General features: G+C 41.3%; 1 pseudogene; it reads left to right on the top strand.

Moving 5' to 3' along the window:
- Positions 1–1,349: 1,349 nt before the first annotated feature.
- On the top strand, positions 1,350–14,920 carry LOC114498969 (annotated as a pseudogene).
- The last annotated feature ends 5,327 nt before the right edge of the window (positions 14,921–20,247 follow it).

Here is a 20,247-nt window from a genome sequence, read left to right as displayed (position 1 = left end):
CTCCGTGAATGACACAGGTACGCCTGGCTTAGGAAGCCAGTCTCAGGTCTTCTCCAAGTACTCAAGGATCTCTTTCTTGCTCAGGGGTATTGTCTTTCCACTTGTCGCCAGCTGTGGTATTGATGTCTGCATATGCAGGGAAGGACTTTCACCGTCAGCTTGTTCCAGACTGCCTGTGGGCAGCGAGTGCTCCATGGCCCTACAGTCAGCTGCTGCCTTCACATTCTGGCACCACAATGCTGAGCCTGTGGTGCATTCTTTTAGGCCAAGGAGGGGGCCGGCTCCAGCCTTGCCCAGGACTCTGGCCAGGAGCAAAAGAGGACACATGAAGCCACCGGACCCTGAAGTCTGCAATGCCTGTTTTTCTTTGTCAAATTAAATCTTACATCAAAGTGAGTGGTAAGTTCAGTATCCATCATTCTTCATGGTCCCCTTCCCTTTCTTTGGGCTTTATCAGAATTCCAGAGCTTAGAATAAACTCTGGCCTTTATTGTGTTGTGATCACTACTGAATATATGCTCAAGCACTAGGCTTTTAGTCCATGATTTTACCACAGAATTATATCTAATTAGACCACGTTAGACAGAAGATAGAGGGTTCATTTGTGCCCACTCAGCAATGGGACCTTTGTCATAGATCATCAAACCATGGTGCTCAGGATTCTGCCTGACTTTAGTGCAGCCACATATATCCTTCCCACCTTTGAGTGGTTCTGCTTTCTACCAGTAAAAGAGACCCACTACTTTCCCCCCACTTCTCCACAGCTTTCTCCCACTTTTTCCTAATCCACCTCTCCAGGGACAAGGCTTTTTACTTTTCCAATACTTGAAAAACACCCAGCCTTCCCTTTCCCATTACTTTCTTTAATAATAGGCTTAATAGCATATGAGGAAGCTCTAGATTTTTTAAACAATGAGAACCTAGCCTTAGTAACAAAAAAAGAAAAACATTTTCTGGGCATACGATGCTTCCATAAAGATTGGTAACAAGTATGCCTTGTTCATTTGCGTGGGTACACAATCATGTGCAGCATAACACCTGAGTAAGTGATGAACCGCATGTACCACAGTGGTCCCATAAGATCCCATAAGCTGACAAATTTCTATCCCCTCGTGATGTCCTAGCTGTTGTAATGTCCTAGCGCAATGCATTACTCACATGTCTGTGGTGGTGCTGGTATAAACAAACCTACTACATTGCCAGCCATGTGAAAAATAGCACATATAACTATGTATAGTACATGCTACTTGATAATGGTAGTAAATGACTATGTTACTCATGTTCATTGTGTCTTTTGATTGTATCATTTTCCCTTGTTCTTGCTTTAATCTCATATTGTTTTGTTCATTATGGACTTTAAACGTACAAAATTCACTGCCAATATTGCCGGGAAGAGGCTAGGTCTAGCAATTGACTTGGACACAAAATTTAAAGTGACCTATGACAATGAAGGTGGGAAATCAGTGATGGTTTTTGCTTGCCAGTCAGGCATGTCCTGTGCCATCATAGCTATGAACTTGAAAGACAAGAGTGAAGTCATGAGAGCTGTTAAAAGATCCACTTCATTGAAGGTAACAAGACGAACAGAAATTTGAGAGGAGCCTGTATCAGCCATGCTCAAACTTATAATGACCTGGGTTGCGAGGCAGACAGGCAAGTGTATCCCTCTCAGCACCATGACGATCACAGCTAAAGCAAAACATTTGTTTGCAATGTTGGGGAAAAAAGGCTGAACCTTATTATGATGTTGAATTTACTGCTAGCTCTGAGTGGTTTAAATGATTCAAAACCCATTATTCATTACATACAGCAAAAGTGAATGGTAAGTCTATGAAGGCTGATATAAAGCAGCAGAATTTTCAGAAACTCTAAATAAGTTGATGGTGGAGGAAAATTACTTGCTGCAGCAAATACTCAACATAGATGAAATCATTCTATTCTGGAAACAGATGTCTTAAAGGACTTTCATCCATAAGGAGGCCAAGTCAATGCCAGGTTTCAAGGCTTTTAAGAACAAGATAACAGTTTTGCTTGGAGACAGTGTTGCAGGAAACAAATTAAAACCCTTTCAGATCTGGTGTGGTGAGAACCCTCCAGCCTTCAAACATATGGAAAAGCATGCACCACCAATGTACTACAGGAGCAATCAAGCCATGGATGAGCCAGCTCCCCTTCCAAGATGTCCTCCTGAATTGCTCTGCCAACAAAATGGACAAATGCTGTTTGGAGGGTAACATACCTTTTAAGATTTTTGTTAATAATGCTCCCAGACAGCCTCCTTTTATTGGTGATCTTCAGTCCAATATCAAAGTGACATTTTCCCTCCAAATACCACCTCTTTGATCCAACCAATGGATCAAGGAGTTATAGCATCTTTTAAGGCCACTACTTGAGGGGGACCTTTGCCTGGACTAACACTGCAACTGATGAAGACACTCATAACAATTCTGAAAGGATTACAGAATCTATACACCAAGAACTATGCTTGGGCTTAGGGTGGTGTTGCCAAGGAGTGTACAAGGGCATCTGGACAAAAACACTCAGGGGGTTTCTCCATGACTTCAAAGATTCTCCAAGGATAATGAGGTTGCAAAATCAGCAAAACTGTAGTTCAAATGGCTGAGAACTTTAACCTGGGTGTGGTTGAGGACCTCCTAGGAGTGGTTCCTGAGGCAGTGACTAATGGGAAGTCATGGGAATGGGAACAGGAATGCATAACTGAAGAGGAAGAGGCAAGAGAAAAGGAAATTTCAGAAGAAGAAAAAGAACTCCCAAGAAAATTCACAATGAAGAGTTTAGCAGAAGCTTTTGCAGACCTCAACAAGCTCCTTGAAAGGTTGAGAACATGGACTCCAACACTCTAAGCTTTTCATTCACAGACAGGAATATTCGTGGCACATTATCAGCTTATAAGCAAATCTATGATGAAAAAAAGAAACAAACCAAGCAAACTACCATAAACGTATTCTGAAAAGAAGGACACCTTCTTAAAAAGAGTCTTAGGCAGGTCTTTTGGGAGCTGTTCCAAGAAAAGGCACTGTTATTATAGGAGACCATCGCTCTGTGCACATTATTATTACCCCTGAAGCCCTTCCAGCAGGACAAGGTGTTGGGGGGGGTGTGGGAGGGAAGACAGTGGCATTGGTGATCCTGCCCCTGTGCAGGCCTAGGCTAATGTGTGTGTGTGTCTTAGTTTTCAACAAAAAAGTTTTAAGGGTAAAAATAAATTTTAATTAAAAATACAAAAATGTCCTGGCTGGCGTAGCTCAGTGGATTGAACGCAGACTGGGAACCAAAGTGTCCCAGGTTCGATTCTCAGCCAGGGTACATGCCTGGGTTGCAGACCATAACCCCCAGCAACTGCACATTGATGTTTCTCTCTCTCTGTCTATCTCCCTCCCTTCCCCTCTAAAAATAAACAAATAAAATCTTTAAAAAATACAAAAATGTTAATAAAGATATAAACATATTTTTGTACAGCTATACAATGTATTTGTGTTTTAAGCTAAGTATTATTTTATTTTATTATTATTTTTTAAGATTTTTATTTATTTATTTCTAGGGAGAGAAGGGAGGGAGGGAGAGAGAGACAGAGAGAGAGAGAGAGAGAGAGAGATCAATGTGCGGTTGCTGGGGGTTATGGCCTGCAACCCAGGCATGTACCCTGGCTGGGAATCGAACCTGGGACACTTTGGTTCCCAGCCCGCACTCAATCCACTGAGCTACGCCAGCCAGGGTTTAAGCTAAGTATTATTATAAGAGTAGAAAAGTTTTTTAAATTACAATTTTTATAAATAAAAAATTACAGGAGGCTAAGGTAAATCTGGTTTTGAAAATTTTTTTTTATAAATTTAATGTAACCTAATTGTAGAGTAGTGTAGAGCAATGTCCCAGGCCTTCACGATCACTCCCCACTCACTCACTGACTCAGTCAGAGCAACATTCAGTTGGGCAAGTTCCATTCATAGTAAGTGCCCTATGGAGGTATACCATTTTTATCTTTTCTACCACATTTTTCTGTGCCTTTTCTATGGTTAGATATGCAAATACTTACCATTGTGTTATGGTTGCCTATAGTATTCAGTGCCTTAACATATTGTACAGGTTTGTACACTAGGAGCAACGGGCTGTACCATATGGCTTAGGTGTGTAGTAGTCTATACTGTCTAGTCTGTACGATACTATATTATGTCAGTGTGTTGGGAACTGCCCTGCCTGGTTTCAGAAGCTGTAACCCCTCATGGCTAAGGCTGAGTGAGCGACCTTGGTACCATAAGCCACTGAGGAGACAAAGCTTATCTCCCTGGCAGGGGTGCCACCTTTGCCTCTTTTACTTCACTCTGCCTGGCCCCCAATGTATGCTCAGTTAGCCATTGACAGATAAGATTCCTCAAGGGAGGAGCAACCTAAGACAGGCATGATCATGGGGGGGGGGGTGTGCCCAGGGAAGGATTTGGGGAGCTATAGCAAAAGGGGGTGATGGACCCTCGTCCATCAGTTTTGACATAGCCTGAGTCCTCATTCTGTCTTCAAGAGGTCTCCTAATCTCTTGGTTGCCTTACTTCCCCATCTGACTTAAGCCTGAAACAATGACAGAGGGTGGTGCAGCCCTGTGCTGGAAAGGGCAGGTTCCCGGGTGATAAGGCCTAAGAAAGAATATATAAAATCCTGTGAAACCTGCTTTGTTAAGAATGTTCTCAATTAAATGATAAGGGTCCGAGCAGGAAATGAGTTTGTTTCCCAAAGATTTGTAACCCTTTATCTAACAGACCCTGACTCAGAATAAGCTCTCATAGTTCTTTCTATGCTAGCTATTGTTTGGTCCTTACTGCCTGACAATGATTGATGAGCTTAACTTGTATTCCTGTGCAAAATGAACCTAATAAAAGCCCATTGAGGAAAAGGCTCTTTGTCCTTCTCCTGTGAGAGTTGGGCCACCTTTCCTCCCCAAGCAGATCATGTCTTGGTAGACTTATTCTCATCTGTGGTGGCTGGGGGGCCCTGCAGGCAGAACCCCCCCAACATCAGTGCACCCTATGATGGTCACACAACAAAATTGTCTAACGATGCATTTCTCAGAACGTATCCTTGTTGTTAAGTCAGGAATGACTATAAATAAAGTTGTATTTCTTTTACTGTTTAAATGATTATAACCTAAATCTTATTCTCAGTTTAGCAGCAATACAGTTAGCAGAAAATATAGTTTTTCCTTTTGGGTCTCCTGCTCCAAGATACCTCAATGACATTTCTCAATGTTAATTTTGTTGATCATTTCACAGAACCAACTTTTGATTTTGTTGATTTTTTCCAACTATTTTTCTATTCTTTATTCATCTCTGCTTTTGTCTTTTTTTAAATTACAGTTTATTGATTATGCTATTATAGTTGTCCTGATTTCTTCCTCTTTGCTCCACTCCACCCAGCAGCCCCCACTCCCTCAGATAATCCCCCTACCCTTGTTTATGTCCTGGGTCATGTCCTGGGTCATGGGTGTAAGTTCTTTGGCTATTCCCTTTCTTATATTGTACCTTACATTCCCATGGCTATTCTGTAACTACCTATTTGTACTTCTTAGCCCCCTTACCTCTCACCCATTCTCCCATACCCATCCTCCAATCTCTTTATCTTTAACCTTTGGCATTTTAATTATGATGTTTCTTGGAATGGGCTTCTTCATCCATCTTGTTTGGGACTGTCTGTGGTTCCAGGACTTTCATGTCTATTTCTTTCACCAAATTAGGGTAAAAGTTTTCTTTCATTATTTCTTCAAATACATTTCCAATTTCTTGCTCTTTCTCTTTCCCTTCTGGCACCCCTATGAAGTGAATGTTGAATTGCTTAAAGTGGCCCCACAGGCTGCTTATATTATCCTTGTTTTGTTGTTTGTTTGTTTGTTTACTTCTATTTTCTTCTTCTTGTTCTGATTGGTTGGTTTTTTTGCTTCCTTATATTCCAAATCACTGAGTTGATTCTTGGCTTCCACCACTGTACTGTTGTTTCCCTGTAAATTGTTCTTTATTTCAGTTAGTGTATCTTTTGTTTCTGACTGGATAGTTTTTATGCTGTTGAGGTCCTCACTAAGTTCCTTGAACATCCTTAAAACCAGTGTTTCAAACTCTGCATCTGATAGGATGCTTATCTCCATTTTGTTTAGCTCTTTTCTAGAGTTTTGATCTGTTTTTCATTTGGGCCACTTTTCTTTGTCTCCTCATTCTGGCAGCCTCACTGTGTTTGTTTCTATGTATTAGGTGGAGCTGCTTTGACTTCACTTTTTGTTAGTATGGCCTAATGCTATAGGTGTCCTAAAGGATCCAGTGGCACAGCCTCTGCTATCACCCTTGCTGGGTACTCCAGCTGCACCTTTCATATGGGTTGAGCACACCTGCTTCTCGTAGTTGAGTCTTGGTTGCTATTGGCAGATCAATGGGAGGGATTTCCTCAGGCCAGTCAGCTTTGAGGACTTGCTGTGACCACTGACCACCAACCTCCACCCTCCGTGGAGGATTGGTCAGCTGTGCAGGGACAGGGTGGTGGTGCTCCTAAGTGATCTGCAGCTGTCCACTTGGTGTGCTAGCTCCTAGGGTTTCCTGGGTGGTGCAGGCCCAGATCAGCCCCCACCTGTGTTTTATCCTGGGCTTTCCTGCCTGAGTTATAAAGCAATTTGAGACAACAGCTGCTTGGGCTGGGCTTGGAGATTTCCAGATGTAGCCACATTGTGAATCTAGGCTGATAGTTCTCATTGAGGCCAGCTGTTGCTATTTGAGAGGATTTAGGAAGTTGTGAAGCATAAGCCAAGACCATTCATATGGAAAAGTAGCTTGGGTGGCCCATAAATTGGGTGGGGCAGAGTCTCTGGGGATCTCCATGGTGGGGCAAAGACTGTTAGCCAGGTTGATGAATCGTAGATAAAATACCAGCCTATCGACTCCTTGTGGGGAGGGACCAGAAAAGGGACAACGGCCTCTGCTCACCTTGATGTCAGACACCTCAGCCTCCCCCTGCACACCACTGGTGCCCTTCAAGCTGCTTCCCCATTGCCGAAGCCAAGAGGGAGTGAGTCTGAGTAGGTGAGACTGTGTGTGGATTCTTTAAGAGGAACTGCTTGGGGCTCCAGAAGTTTCTTCCACTAACTAAATCCCCTCTGGCTTTTGTAGCTAGAAGTTGTGGGGACTTACCTTCCTGACACTGGAACCCTGAGCTGGGGGGCCTGGTGAGGGGCTGGGACTCCTTACTCCCAAGATAATCCTCCCGAATTTTTATCCACCACATGTGGATGTAGACCAGTTCATTTTGTGTATTCACCTCCCCCGCCTGCCCCACACACACACCAGTCTGGATGGATGTGATTTCTTTAATTCTGTAGTTGTCAAACTTCCATTCAGCTCCACTTCTGTCATTTCTGAGCAATGGTTGTTCTATATTTTAGTTGTAATTTTGTTGTGGTTGTGTGAAAAGGTAAGCCATGTCTCCCTATGCTGCCATCCTTTTCTTAATAGCTTGTATAAAAGATTTTATTTATTTATTTTTATAGAGAGGAAAAGGGAGGGAGAGAGGGAAAGGAACATCAATGCACAGTTGCATGTCGTGCACCCCCTACTGGGGGACCTGGCCAACAACCCAGGCATGTGCCCTGACTGGGAATTGAACCAGCGACCCTTTAGTTGGCAGCATACCCTCAGTCTACTGAGCTACACCAGCCAGGGCATTACGCCGTTATCTTGACAGGAAGTCTCTGCTTTTGTCTTTATTGGTTTTTTTCCTCTAGCTTAAAAATTTTTTTAAAAATATGTAATCTTTATTATATATTTTTTCCATTACCATTTAGTACCCTTACATTCCTTCCCCCTTCTTCCCTCTAGCTTGGGTTTAACTTGCTTAAAGGTGCAAAGTTAGGTTATTCGTCAAATGACAACACTCTTACATGGGTCTTCTGAATCAGTGCCCCTTGACAATGATAGGAGAGCTTGAGGATTCAAATGCATTGTCCGTTTCTGAAATAGACCTTGACTTTTCGACTATAGCTCTTGATTGGCAGGCTTTTCCACTGCTTCTGTACACAGCATTCACTAGGATCACAAGCTTTTTCTCATGCAAACTGAAACAGTGCAGAGGCTAATGTCTGCTGTCCCACAGACCCTAAACCTTCTTCACTTTCATAGTAGGGCAGAAGTCAGCCCACCTCCTTCTCTATTTTTGATGGTCATAGGCATTTGTTAATCTTAGGGACCAGTTGCCTGACACCCCAAACTGTTCAAGACCACTGCTTCAATACCTCTGAACATCAAAGAAGGGTCTGGAGTGTGTCCCTCTTGGAGGCACTAGTTCTCCTTATACAAATTTTCTTTCCCCTATAGAGTAAACTTCAGATTCTGCATATGTCACACACATACATAGAAATGTGACTGAAAAGACTTTCACCAAAATGCTAACAATGGTCATGGAATAGTGTGTGAGTAGTGTTTAGTTACTTTTTTTTTAACTTGCGTATACTCCTGAATATTTGAAGTGATGGACACATATAATCTACTTACACTTACTAATCACTTATTATGCATAAACACTTCACATGTAATCCTTCATGGGATCTCTATGAAGTAGCTACTATTACTATCTTCATTTTACCAACAAAAAAACTAAAGCAGAGAGAGGTCAAGTCACTTGCCCAGGTCACACAGCTGGCAGTGGCAGAGCCAGGGCACCAACCTAGGCAGCCTGTTTTTACTTTCTATGTATAATGTATAAAGAATTTTTGTTGGGGTGGCTGAAATAAACCCAAAGATGAATGTAAATTATGTACTCAATATATTAATGTTAAACTGTGAGTGTCTAAAAGATGAACACTCTGGTAGGACCACAAGGTGTATTTCAGGATCTTGCCACATTTTTATCACTGATAAAAATCTACAAAGTGTTTTAAGTGCTACTGCAGTATATTCTCATGCATGATACAATATTTCCTGCTTTTCAAATGTGTTGGTTTGCTCAGCAGGACTTACTGTTTCCAGAAATTATGCTCTTATATTATGATGACTCTAGAACTTTTTTCTAGCACATTAGTAAAGGCCTGGGGCAAAGCTATAAATGATCACTAATCAGACACTGTTAAATAACAGATCTATAGAAAACATTCTGTAACTTAAAGCGGGTTGTGGCTTTATTGAGACCCACCAGCCACCCAGGCAATTTTTAGAAATTATTTTTCAAGTTAAGAAAATATGTGTGATTATAAAATCAATCACATTTTTTTTAAAGATTTTATTTATTTATTTTTAGGGAGGGAAGGAAGGGGGGAGAGAGAGAGAGAGAGAGAGAGAGAAACAGAGAGAGAGAGAGAGACATCAATGTGCGGTTGCTGGGGGTTATGGCCTGCAACCCAGGAATGTACCCTGGCTGGGAATCGAACCTGGGACACTTTGGTTCCCAGCCCGCGCTCAATCCACTGAGCTACACCAGCCAGGGCTCAAAATCAATCACATTTTAAAGCAAATGTAGATGGACAGGAAAGTTAGGTGAACAAGCTCAGGTTACTGGATTTGGGCAGAGAGAACAAAGAAAGAAAATTTAGGGGACTTCCAGATTTTTAAATTGAATTTATTGGGGTGACATTGGTTAATAAAATTGTATAGGTTTCAGTGGTACAATTCTGCAATATGCCATCTGTGCATTGTATTGTGTGGTTCACTACCCCAAGTTGACTTCCAGATTCTTGACTTGAGTGATCAGGTACATACTGATGCCTCAACCAGGATGAAAAAACAGGTGTGACAGACTGTGGGGAAAAAAATGAACTGGATTGTAGGCACTGAGTTATGAAGTCTGTGAAGAATGTCTAGATGGGGTTGGCTGGTAGAGTGTAGGAATTACAGGTCTAGGATTTGTGATTGTTTGGCTGAAAATTCAGGCGTGGGAGTGGTAAGTGTATATATTTTAAGTTGTCGAACTCTAGGCAAGTTACTCAGACTCTCTGGATGCTAATACAGTAGTTCCTTCACAGAGACATTAGGAGGTTGAATCAACTCTTGTATGTACACTGCCTGGCATAGGGGCCAGCACAGTGCAAAAATACGGGTCTCCTGCAAGATGAATCAATGACAGGTGATGACAGGTCTAGGTAGCAACAGTACTAACAGACTAGTCAGGCAGGGAGAGTGAACACCTCAGAATAAGAGCACGTGGACTTCTGTGCCATTGCAATATAACTGGACTAGACCATACATATCCAAGTTTTCTGTATATAATAGCTCCTCTGGAAGTAAACACACCTAGCAGAGAGTTAGTGACAGTGAAGAAGTGACATAAAGTGTATTAGAGCTTTAAAGAAATATATTCTTAGAAATTATTATACAACAGAAGGCAATATGATGATACACTAATTCAACTTATTGTAAAACTTGCTTTTGTGAGAATTTTAAATTACTTTCACTAATATTTTCCTACCATAAACAGCATTGCTAGCCTATAAAACACAGTATAGTACAGTGCAATGAGCAGAAGATTTGAAGTCAGAAGACCTGGGATTGAATTCTGGACCCACCATTTACTGGCCCCAAATCCTGGGTTCTATGTATGGAGAATGCAGCATTACCATCCACCCGGTAGTTTAAACATGGAGTCATCTTTTTCTCCTCCTGTTCCTTAAACCCACAAATGCAACTGATCACCCAGTTCTGACAAGTCTGACTCCTGGCATCTCCCAGTACTGCCTTTTTGTCCTCATCCTTGTTGTGCCTTGGTTGCCAGTGTCATCATTTCATGCTTGACTACTCCAAGCAGCTCCCAGCTAATTCACCTCATTTAGTGTAGCTTCCTCATTAGCTCAAGAATTATCTTCCCAAGACGTTAATCTGCTGACTTTGTAAGCAGTGGCAATGCTCAGAGATTTCAAAACCCAGCCTCTTCAGAATGGCACAGAGGCCTTTACAATCTGGTTGCAACTGTGTTTCCTGGGCTCAACCCTGTGACTTCTCAGCAGGCACCTGATACTCTCTAATCCAGGGTATCAAACTCATTTTCACTGGGGGGCTGAAATAATTTTAGAACTGTGTAAATGTAACTACTCCTTAACTGTTAAGGAGTTGAAATTACATTCAGCCCTTTGAGGGCAACCGTGAGGCTGATGTGGCCCCCAGTGAAAATGAGTTTGACACCCCTGCTGTAATCAGGGGAATTTTCACCATTCTCTTACTGCCTGGGTCTTCTGTAATCCCATATCTTTATGTATGATTTCCCCCTTGCCTAGTAACCTCTTCCTTACATAGCAAGTCTATTTTCACTTTTGGAGATCCAACTCTCTGCTTTTAGGAAGTATTTCCCAACTCTTCCTATCACAACCGGAGGCTTCCTCTGTGCTATAATTATTTTATATACTTAAAATGAACAGTGAGTTTCTCAAATTTATTTCTCTTTATATCCCTAGAACCTGGCCAAGTGTATAGTAAATAGTAGAAGGTACTCAATTTTAAAGTACTTTCTAAAACAGTAATCTTGGGCAGATCTCTGCTTTTCTGATTCCCAGTTTTCTCATCTATAAAGTTAGAATATTAATATTTCTCATTAATAAAGTTAGAATAATATTAAGTTAGAAATACTTTGAGGTATTTCTAATACGTCATAGAGCTATTAGAAAATCAAGCCCACTACATTTATAAAAAACATTTTTGAAATATTTTAAAACTTGCATAAAAGCACCTCGTAAACCATATATTTTTGTAACATTTAGCTTTTGATTCCTAAGTGGTCTGTCTCCAAGTATCCATCATTTCCGAGTCAGTCTAACACTTGTATAATTAATAGACTTTTAATAAAGCTTACTGAATTACATCCCGTGCTAGCACATTATGCATTAGCCAGTCTGGCCACTGTGGCAAAGGATCCGCAGTACCTAAATGAACAAGAGGTCAAATTAGCCGTTTTATTTGGTCCCGCCTCCCTCTCCCCTCCACTGCGGCTCTCTTCTCTCTCCGCTTGGTGGCAGTATCACTCAAGTTCAGTAACAAGAAGCTACACCAGGGGGCTCCCTCCGTTTTCTGAATGAAGTCTGTGGAAAAAAACGTTCTTCAACACCTGAATTAATACTTGGAAGTTCTCAAGTATTCACTTTCTTTTGAAACAAGACAATAGAGAAAATACAAAACAACACATAAGCCTGGAAATAACACTTTAAATTTCTATCAAACTACTGTCCAAGACTTAATTTTTCCTAGTCTGTTAAAAAGCCAGCAGGAGGAATTATTAACCCTCTTTTAGTGAAGGGATTTAGAAACTGACCACAACCTACCCCTCAGCTGAGGACTCCAATAAATTGTTTATTATTCAAAGAGACTCGAGCCCAGGTTGAACTAAACAGAAGACAAACCTGAGAATACAAACATTTATTTAATTACTATGATCCCAAGAAAATCCAATGAAGAACATGAAGGGGGGTACCTAGATAAATGAACATACATTTGATGCTTTTCTTTCTAGAAAATCAGGTGCAGATTGTAACACAAAGAGCCCTAGGTGAGGGGTCAAGGACCGGTTCTGATGCAGGGCAAACCTCTAACTCCTGCCATTTATGCAATCACTCACCTTTAGATCTCAGTGTTTTCACCCTTAAATGAGGTTTTGGGGTGATGCTCTTTTTAAAAAAACTTTAATGAGATATGTGCATAAATAATCCACTTTTTAAAAATTTATTTATTGATTTTTAGAGAGAGAGAGTGGAAGGGAGAGAGATTTATTGTTACACTTATTTGTGCATTCATTGATTGCTTCTTATCTGTGCCCTAGATACAGGGTGCAGCCAGGGGGCCCCCAAACAGGAATTGGTCATGGGGTCCAGAACTCAGGGTCCAGGGTATCCAGGAAATATTTTGAAAAATACATATAGGATGTCCTCACCCCTACAAATCTGAACTGGGGGCTGGGGCACATGGAGCAGGGCTATTGAGAACTGTTCTGCATAGCAACAGTTTTGAAACTAATCTCTCACATAGTCATTTAACGTATCTATAATTTTAACTGGTTTCATGGGTATGTTAAATACTTGTGGCCATGCTTTAAACCAGGGAGATGGGAGTGATGTGGACCCAGGATGTAACTGGCAGGCAGCTCCCCCTGGTTACAGGGCCTGCGTGAGAACTTGGAGTAGTTTGGGGCCATGTGGCTTTGGGGCTCCCTTAGCCATGTAGCTTAGGAAGCTGGGAAGCAAGATGTACCAGCAATGCAGAGCTCTCTCTTAGCAGTTTGGAAGAATGCAGGAGAGGTGCTGTGGGAAGAAAAGGGGTAAAAGGACTCTTGCTGGTGGGCCATGAGAAGGTGCCACATGGTTTTGGATTAACTGGAGATTGAAGTGGTGACAGCTGATGGTGCTGGGAACTGAGGGAGGCCTGCCAGCTGAGCACGAATTACTGGGAACAACCGGGGGCTACCTGAGCCATGGACTTCTATTTCTTTTCCTGAGATACGGTATCCCAAACTGTGCAAAGGGGCAAAAGAAGGACTGTGTGTGTTTGTTGGTATTCTAAGGAACTTTGGGATCTCAATGAAAACATTAAGTCATTACTCTAAGTTAAGTCTGTATAACCTTTGAATAAATAATTCCTTTTCTTTTCACCAATCTCTGGCATTGAGAAATGTCATTCCCTGGTGGTGGGCAAGGTAAACCTTGTACAGGGGGACCCCGGGAGAAGACGGGGGAATCCATTCGGTAATAGTATTTTGTACCCAGCCCCCACAGGTCCACTCTGTAACACTCTGACCAGGAATCGAACCTGCAACCTTGGCATATCAGGATGATGCTCTAACCAGCTGAGCTACTTGGCCAGGGCCAATTCACCAATTTCTTAAGTATAATTTGATGAGTTCTGAAAATGTATATAGTCCTTTAACCACCGCCATCATTATGATTTAGAACATCCCATTTCCATCACTATAAGAATTCCCTCCTGATCTTTTGTAGACAATCTCCTTCCCTTATTCCTGGCTCTTGGAGAACACAAATATGATTTTTATCACTGCAGGAAATTTTCCTTTTCAAAAATATTTCTGAGGTATGGGAGGAGAGCGCAGCTCAGGGATCCTGGCAGCTGTCCCTTCAGCTTTCTCCCCAGAGCCACAAGCCCCAGTGTCTCTTCAGCCACTGCGGTCTGATCCACCCTCCCTCCACCAGAGCCCAGGGACATTTTATTTCCTTACATCAAAGAAAATGTTAACGAGTATTTATTTGTAGAGGCATTGGGAAGAAGAGTGCTGGCAGGATGTCAATCTTTTGAGGAACCAGCTGAAGAGGACTCTCACCTGGATGGGCCTGCTGGGATCCCTGCTGCATCTGAAAATGGGGAGGATGACCTAAAACCGACGATCCAGGCGGTGGTTGACTATGTGTGCTGGCAGATGTCTCTGGACTGAAAGACCATGGCGCTGAAACAGCTGCAGTGCCACGTGTGAAGGGCAGCATTCACAGCACGGCCCTGGGAGCAGAGTTCTTTGAAGATGTAGCTCCAGCAGTCAGGAAGTGGAGAGAAGCTGGAATGAAGTTGTATATTTATTCTTCAGGGAGTGTAGAGGCACAGAAACTATTATTTGGGCATTCTAACCTGGGGTGGGGGGAGGATAGTGTTGAGCTTGTTGATGGTCACTTTGATACTGAGAATGGACACAAAGTGGAGAGTAAGAGTTATCAGAAGATGTGAACAGCATGGGGTGCTCAACCAACATCTTGTCTCTGACAGAGATTGCTCCAGAAGCCAGAGCGGCTGAGGAAGCAGATGTACATGTAACTGTGGCAGTGAGACCCGGCAATGCAGGAGTAACGGGTAATGAAGAGAAGACTTACTACAGCCTCCTCACCTCCTTCAGTGAACCATACCTCCCTTCCTCAACCGAGAGGAGGATTTCTAGGGAAAACCCAACTGTCTTCACAGAGTGGTCACTGTAGTCTAGGTTTTTCTAGCAGTATTGATAAAAGTGACTTGCTTTAAACATACACATAAACACATACATACATACGCAACTGTATATGTATGTGTTCAATTTACCTTTCACAGGCACAGAATTCGGGGGGATCTCAGTTCAGTTTAAAGGAAACTAATTTAAAGATGCTTTATATGTAGGAATTGTTTCAAACCACAATTCTCACCCTTATTGAAGGTAAAATGTAGATGATAGAAGAAATTATTACAATACAGATCCAATGTGTTATGTTTACCAAGTTATATACCAACATGGAAAGATAGTTTGAGAAGTTATTCAGAAGCCTTGGTATTTTTAAAACTGGAAGTATTTCAAAGACTTACTCCTAATAATAATCCATCCCCCCTTTAAATTATGAGTTAGAAGATTACAGCAACTGAATTTCAAAATATTAGCACCCTTACATACAAAAGACAAAGTTATTTATTTCTGCTCCAAATGAGACAAAATTGGGAAAGGAAGTTTGAGTCTTGATCAATCAAACATCTATTACTTAAGAAACCTGCTCATCATTTTGGCACCCTCAGCAAACAGTTGCCTTATCAGTGATAAGGGTGCACTGATGTAACTGGTGAAATAGAAATGTGGTTCCTAACATTCCTAACAAAACAGTTCTTTAAAAAACAAAAAAAGATTATTGCCCTGGCTGGTGTGGCTCAGTGGATTGAGTGACAGCCTGCAAACAAAAGGTCACTGGTTCAATTCCTAGTCAGGGCACATGCCTGGGTTGCAGGCTGATCGATGTATCTCTCACACATCAATGTTTCTCTCAATCTCTTTCTCCCTCATCTCTCCTCTTTCTAATACAAATAAATATTAATAAATATATATTTATATTACAGAGAGAGGGAGGGAAACATCAATGTGTGAGAGATCACATCAATTGGTTGTTTATCACCTGTCCCCAACTGGGACCTGGCCTTCAACCCAGGCTGGGAATCGGACCAGCAACCTTTCAGTTTGCAGGTAGGTGCTCAGTCTACTGAGCCACAGCCACCAGGGAACAAAACAGTTCTAATCCTGCCACTTGTTCTCACCGTAGTTTTCACAGTTGCCTTTCTAACTCCTTAGCACAGTTTGAGAATATATGTTAACTGCTGTTTACTATTTTTAAAAGTTTACTGAAATCAGTTTATTAAATCTAAAAGAGCCCTACTATGTACCGTTTTCCTCGAAATGAATGTGCAAAATGTAAATTGTATAACAGCATTACTTACTTTGGTTCAATTCTAATGGGATGTCATGTTAATTTTATGTTGTGAATAATAAAAACATTTTCTTCACTCAAAAAATCATACCTGGCTTCTTTTACTTAACATAGTGTTTGTTAAATGCATTAAAGTAATTTATTTATTTCTGAATATATGCCACTATATGAATGTATCATAGTTTTAACCAATTTGTCAGTTGATGAACATTTGGGTTGTTCTCAGGTTGTTTTCTTTTTTAACTATTATTATTAAGTCTACAAGTCTTTGAGTGAACAAATTTTCATTTCTCTTGGGTAAATAGTTAGATGTGGGATTGCTGGGTTAGAGAGTAAGTGCACACTTAACTTTTTGAGAAGCTACATTGTTATCTAAAGTGGCTATGCCATTTCTCATTCCAACTGGTGAAGCAGAGTTCCATTTATTTCATATACTTATCAACACTTGGTATTATCAGTCTTTTTCATTTTAGCCATTCTAGTGGCTATGTAATGGTATCTTTAGTGGGTTTAATTTGCATTCCCCTAATCGCTAATGATGTTGAGCATCTTTACTTGTATTTTTATCTTTACATATAAAGATATATATCATTATTAGTCAAAGAAAATGTTTTCAAACCTTTTACCTATCCTTTATTGAGTATTTGTCTTCTTATTACTGAGTTCTTTGTATATTCTGAATAAATGCCACCTGAGTGGCATGAGGGCGAGAATAAAGATGGTATCTTACAGGTTTCTCAATTAGATGGATATCATTCAATTATTTATTCATTTAAAGAATATTTATTGACTTCTGGTCAAGATAGTGCCATAGGTAAACACAGTTTGCTTCCTTGCACAAGTACATCAAAATTACAGCCAAAATATAGAACAGCCATCACTCAGAACTGTCAGAAACTGAGATGAATGAAAGTGTGACAACTATGGAATTGAAGAAATCACATCCATCCAGACTAGCAGGAGGGGCACAGTCATAGCATGGGCTGGTTTCACATTCATGTGTGGTGGATAAAAATTCCAGTGGGATATCTTGGGACCAAGAAGTCACAGCCCCAAACCTCATTCCCAAGCCCAGGTTTCCAGGGCGAGAATGATAAGTTCCCATAACTTCTACCTACAAAAACTAGCTGAGTTTGTGTTGGTGGAAGAAACTTTGGGAGTCCCAAGCAGTTTCTCTTAAAGAACCCACACATGGACTTACTCAGACTCACTCCCTCTGAGCTCTAGCACCTGGGTAGCAGCTTGAAAGGCACCAGAGGAATATAGGGAGAAACTAAACTGTCTGGTATCAACGTGAAAGCTGGGAGACAGCTTTCTCCCAGACAGAAAGCTGGGCAGAGGCCATTGTCCCTTTTATGAATCTTCCTGCACAGCCACAGAACTGGCAGGCTGGTGCCATATCTGAGGCTCCATCAAGCTGGCTAACACTGTTGGACTTGCTTTGGAGATCCGCATAAACTCTGTCCCACCCAACTTATGGGCCCACCCAAGATTTTCCATATGAATGACTGGTCTTGGTTCATGCTTCACAACTTTCTAAATCCTCTCAAATAAGCAAGAGCCAGCCTCAGTGAGCCCCAAGACCCTGTACCCCTTTTTAAGTGGCCCCAGGCCTGGCAATAGTAGCAACCAGCCTAGATTCACAGCTTGGCTTTGCCTGAGAATCTCTTAAGCCCAGTACAAGTAGCAGCCATTTCAGATTGCTTTATAGCTCACACAGGGTGGCCCTGGGCAAAATACAAGTTGGTGATGACCTTGGCCTAAACCACCCAAGAAACCCCAGAGCCAGTGCACCCAATAGAAGCTACAGACCATGTCAGAGCACCACCACCCTGTCCCTGCACAGCTGATCCACCACGGAGGGCAGAGATTGGTGGACAGAGGTCACAGTCAGTCCTTGCAGCTCATTGGCCTGGGGAAATCCCTCCCATTGATCTGCCAACAGAAACCAAGGCTCAAGTACAGGAGGAAAGTATACTCAGCCCACAAAAAGGGTGCACCTTGGGTACGCAGCTTGGGTGACAGGGAAGGCTGTGCTACTGGACCCCACTGGACACCTATTATACTAGGCTACACTACCAAGACATGGAGCCAAAGAAGCTCTCCCTGATACATGGAAACAAACACAGAGAGGCTGCCAAAATGAGGGGGCAGAGAAACATGGCTCAAATGAAAGAACAGATCAAAACTCCATTTAAAAAATGGAGATAAGCAATCTATCAGATGCAGAGTTCAAAACGCTGGTAATTAGGATGCTCAAGGAACTTAGTGAGGACCCCAGAGCATAAAAAAGATCTAGTTAAAAATGAAGGATATACTAATTGAAATAAAGTAAAATTTACAGGGAAACAATAGTAAGTTGGATGAAACTGAGAATCAAATCTATGATTTGGAACATAAGGAAGCAAAAAAAAAAAAACAAAAACCCAATCAGAACAACAAGAAGAAAAAAAAATACAAAAATGAGGATAGTATAAGCAACTTCTGGGACAACTTCAAGCAGTCCAACATGAGCATCATAGGGGTGCTAGAAAGAGAAGAGGAAGAGCAACAAATTGGAAATCTATTTGAAAAAATAATGAAAGAAAACTTCCCTAATTTGGTGAAGGAAATAGACATGCAAGTTCAGGAAGCAGAGAGAGTCCCAAACAAGATAGATGCAAACAGTCCTACTCCAAGACACATAATAAATTAAAATGCCAAAGAGTAAAGATAAGGAGAGAATCTTAAAAGCAGCAAGAGAAAAGCAGTTAGTTACCTACAGGGGAGTTCCCATAAGGCTGTCAGCTGATTTCTCAAAAGAAACTTTGCAGGCAAGAAGAGATTGGCAAGAAATATTCAAAGCCATGAAAACCAGGGAGCTACAGCCAAGATCACTGTACCCAGCAAAGATATCATTTAGAATTGAAGGGCAGAAAAAGAGCAACCCAGACAAGGAAAAAACTAAAGGAGTTCATCATCACCAAGTCATTGCTATATGAAATGTTAAAGGGACATATTTAAGACAAAGAAGAAGATCAAAACTATGAACAATAAAATGGCAAAACAAAACAAAACAAAACATGTCTATCCCTTGATTCTGAATAACAAACTAGGTAAACAAGAAGAACAAAGACTGAATTGTGGATACAGAGAGCCTTTTGATGGTTACCAGATGGGAGAGGTGTGTGGGGAAATGGGTGAAGAAGGGAGGGGATTAAGAAGTACAAATTGTAAGCCCTGGCTGGCGTAGCTCAGTGGATTGAGCGCGGGCTGTGAACCAAAGTGTTGCAGGTTTGATTCCCAGTCAGCGTACATGCCTGGGTTGCAGGCCATGACCCCCAGCAGTCACACATTGATGTTTCTCTCTCTCTCTCTTTCTCCCTCCATTCCCTCTCTAAAAATAAATAAATAAAATCTTTTAAAAAATTGGTACATCCATTAAAAGAAAAAACAAAGAAGAAATACAAATTGTTAGTTACAGAATAACCAGGGGATGTAAAGTACAGTACAGGAAATAGAGTAGTCAAAGAACTTATTATACACATGACCCATGGACATGAACAATGGTGTGGGGATTGCCTGAGGGAATGGGGGTCTGGGTGGAAGAGAAAAAAGGGAGGGGGAGAAACCAAGATAACTGTAATGGCATAATTGATAAAATATAATTTAAAAAATAATAAAGAATATTTATGAAAGGCCTATTATGCGGGAAGAATTAGTGATATAATAAGACTAGACAATGTCACTGCCTTTTGAAGTTTACTTTCTTGTCTGGAAGACATATAACAAGGAATCTCACAAATAAAATAATTACAACAAAAAAATTTCAGGTTGCTGTAAAGAAAAGAACAATGTGCCACACTTAAGAATATTAAAATAAGCCTTGGCTGGCATAGCTCAGTGGATTGAGCGCAGGCTGCGAACCAAAGTGTCGCAGGTTCAATTCCCAATCAGGGTACATGCCTGGGTTGCAGGCCATGACCCCCAGCAACCCCACATTGATGTTTCTCTCTCTCTCTCTCCCCCTCTCTTCCCTCTCTAAAAATAAATAAATAAAATCTTAAAAAAAAAAGAATACTGAAATAACTTCTGTAGATAGGGGT

This window comes from Phyllostomus discolor, chromosome 6 (assembly GCF_004126475.2).
Source record: "Phyllostomus discolor isolate MPI-MPIP mPhyDis1 chromosome 6, mPhyDis1.pri.v3, whole genome shotgun sequence".
In the NCBI taxonomy this organism is placed as follows: domain Eukaryota; kingdom Metazoa; phylum Chordata; class Mammalia; order Chiroptera; family Phyllostomidae; genus Phyllostomus; species Phyllostomus discolor.
This window is presented reverse-complemented; position numbering and strand designations above follow the sequence as displayed.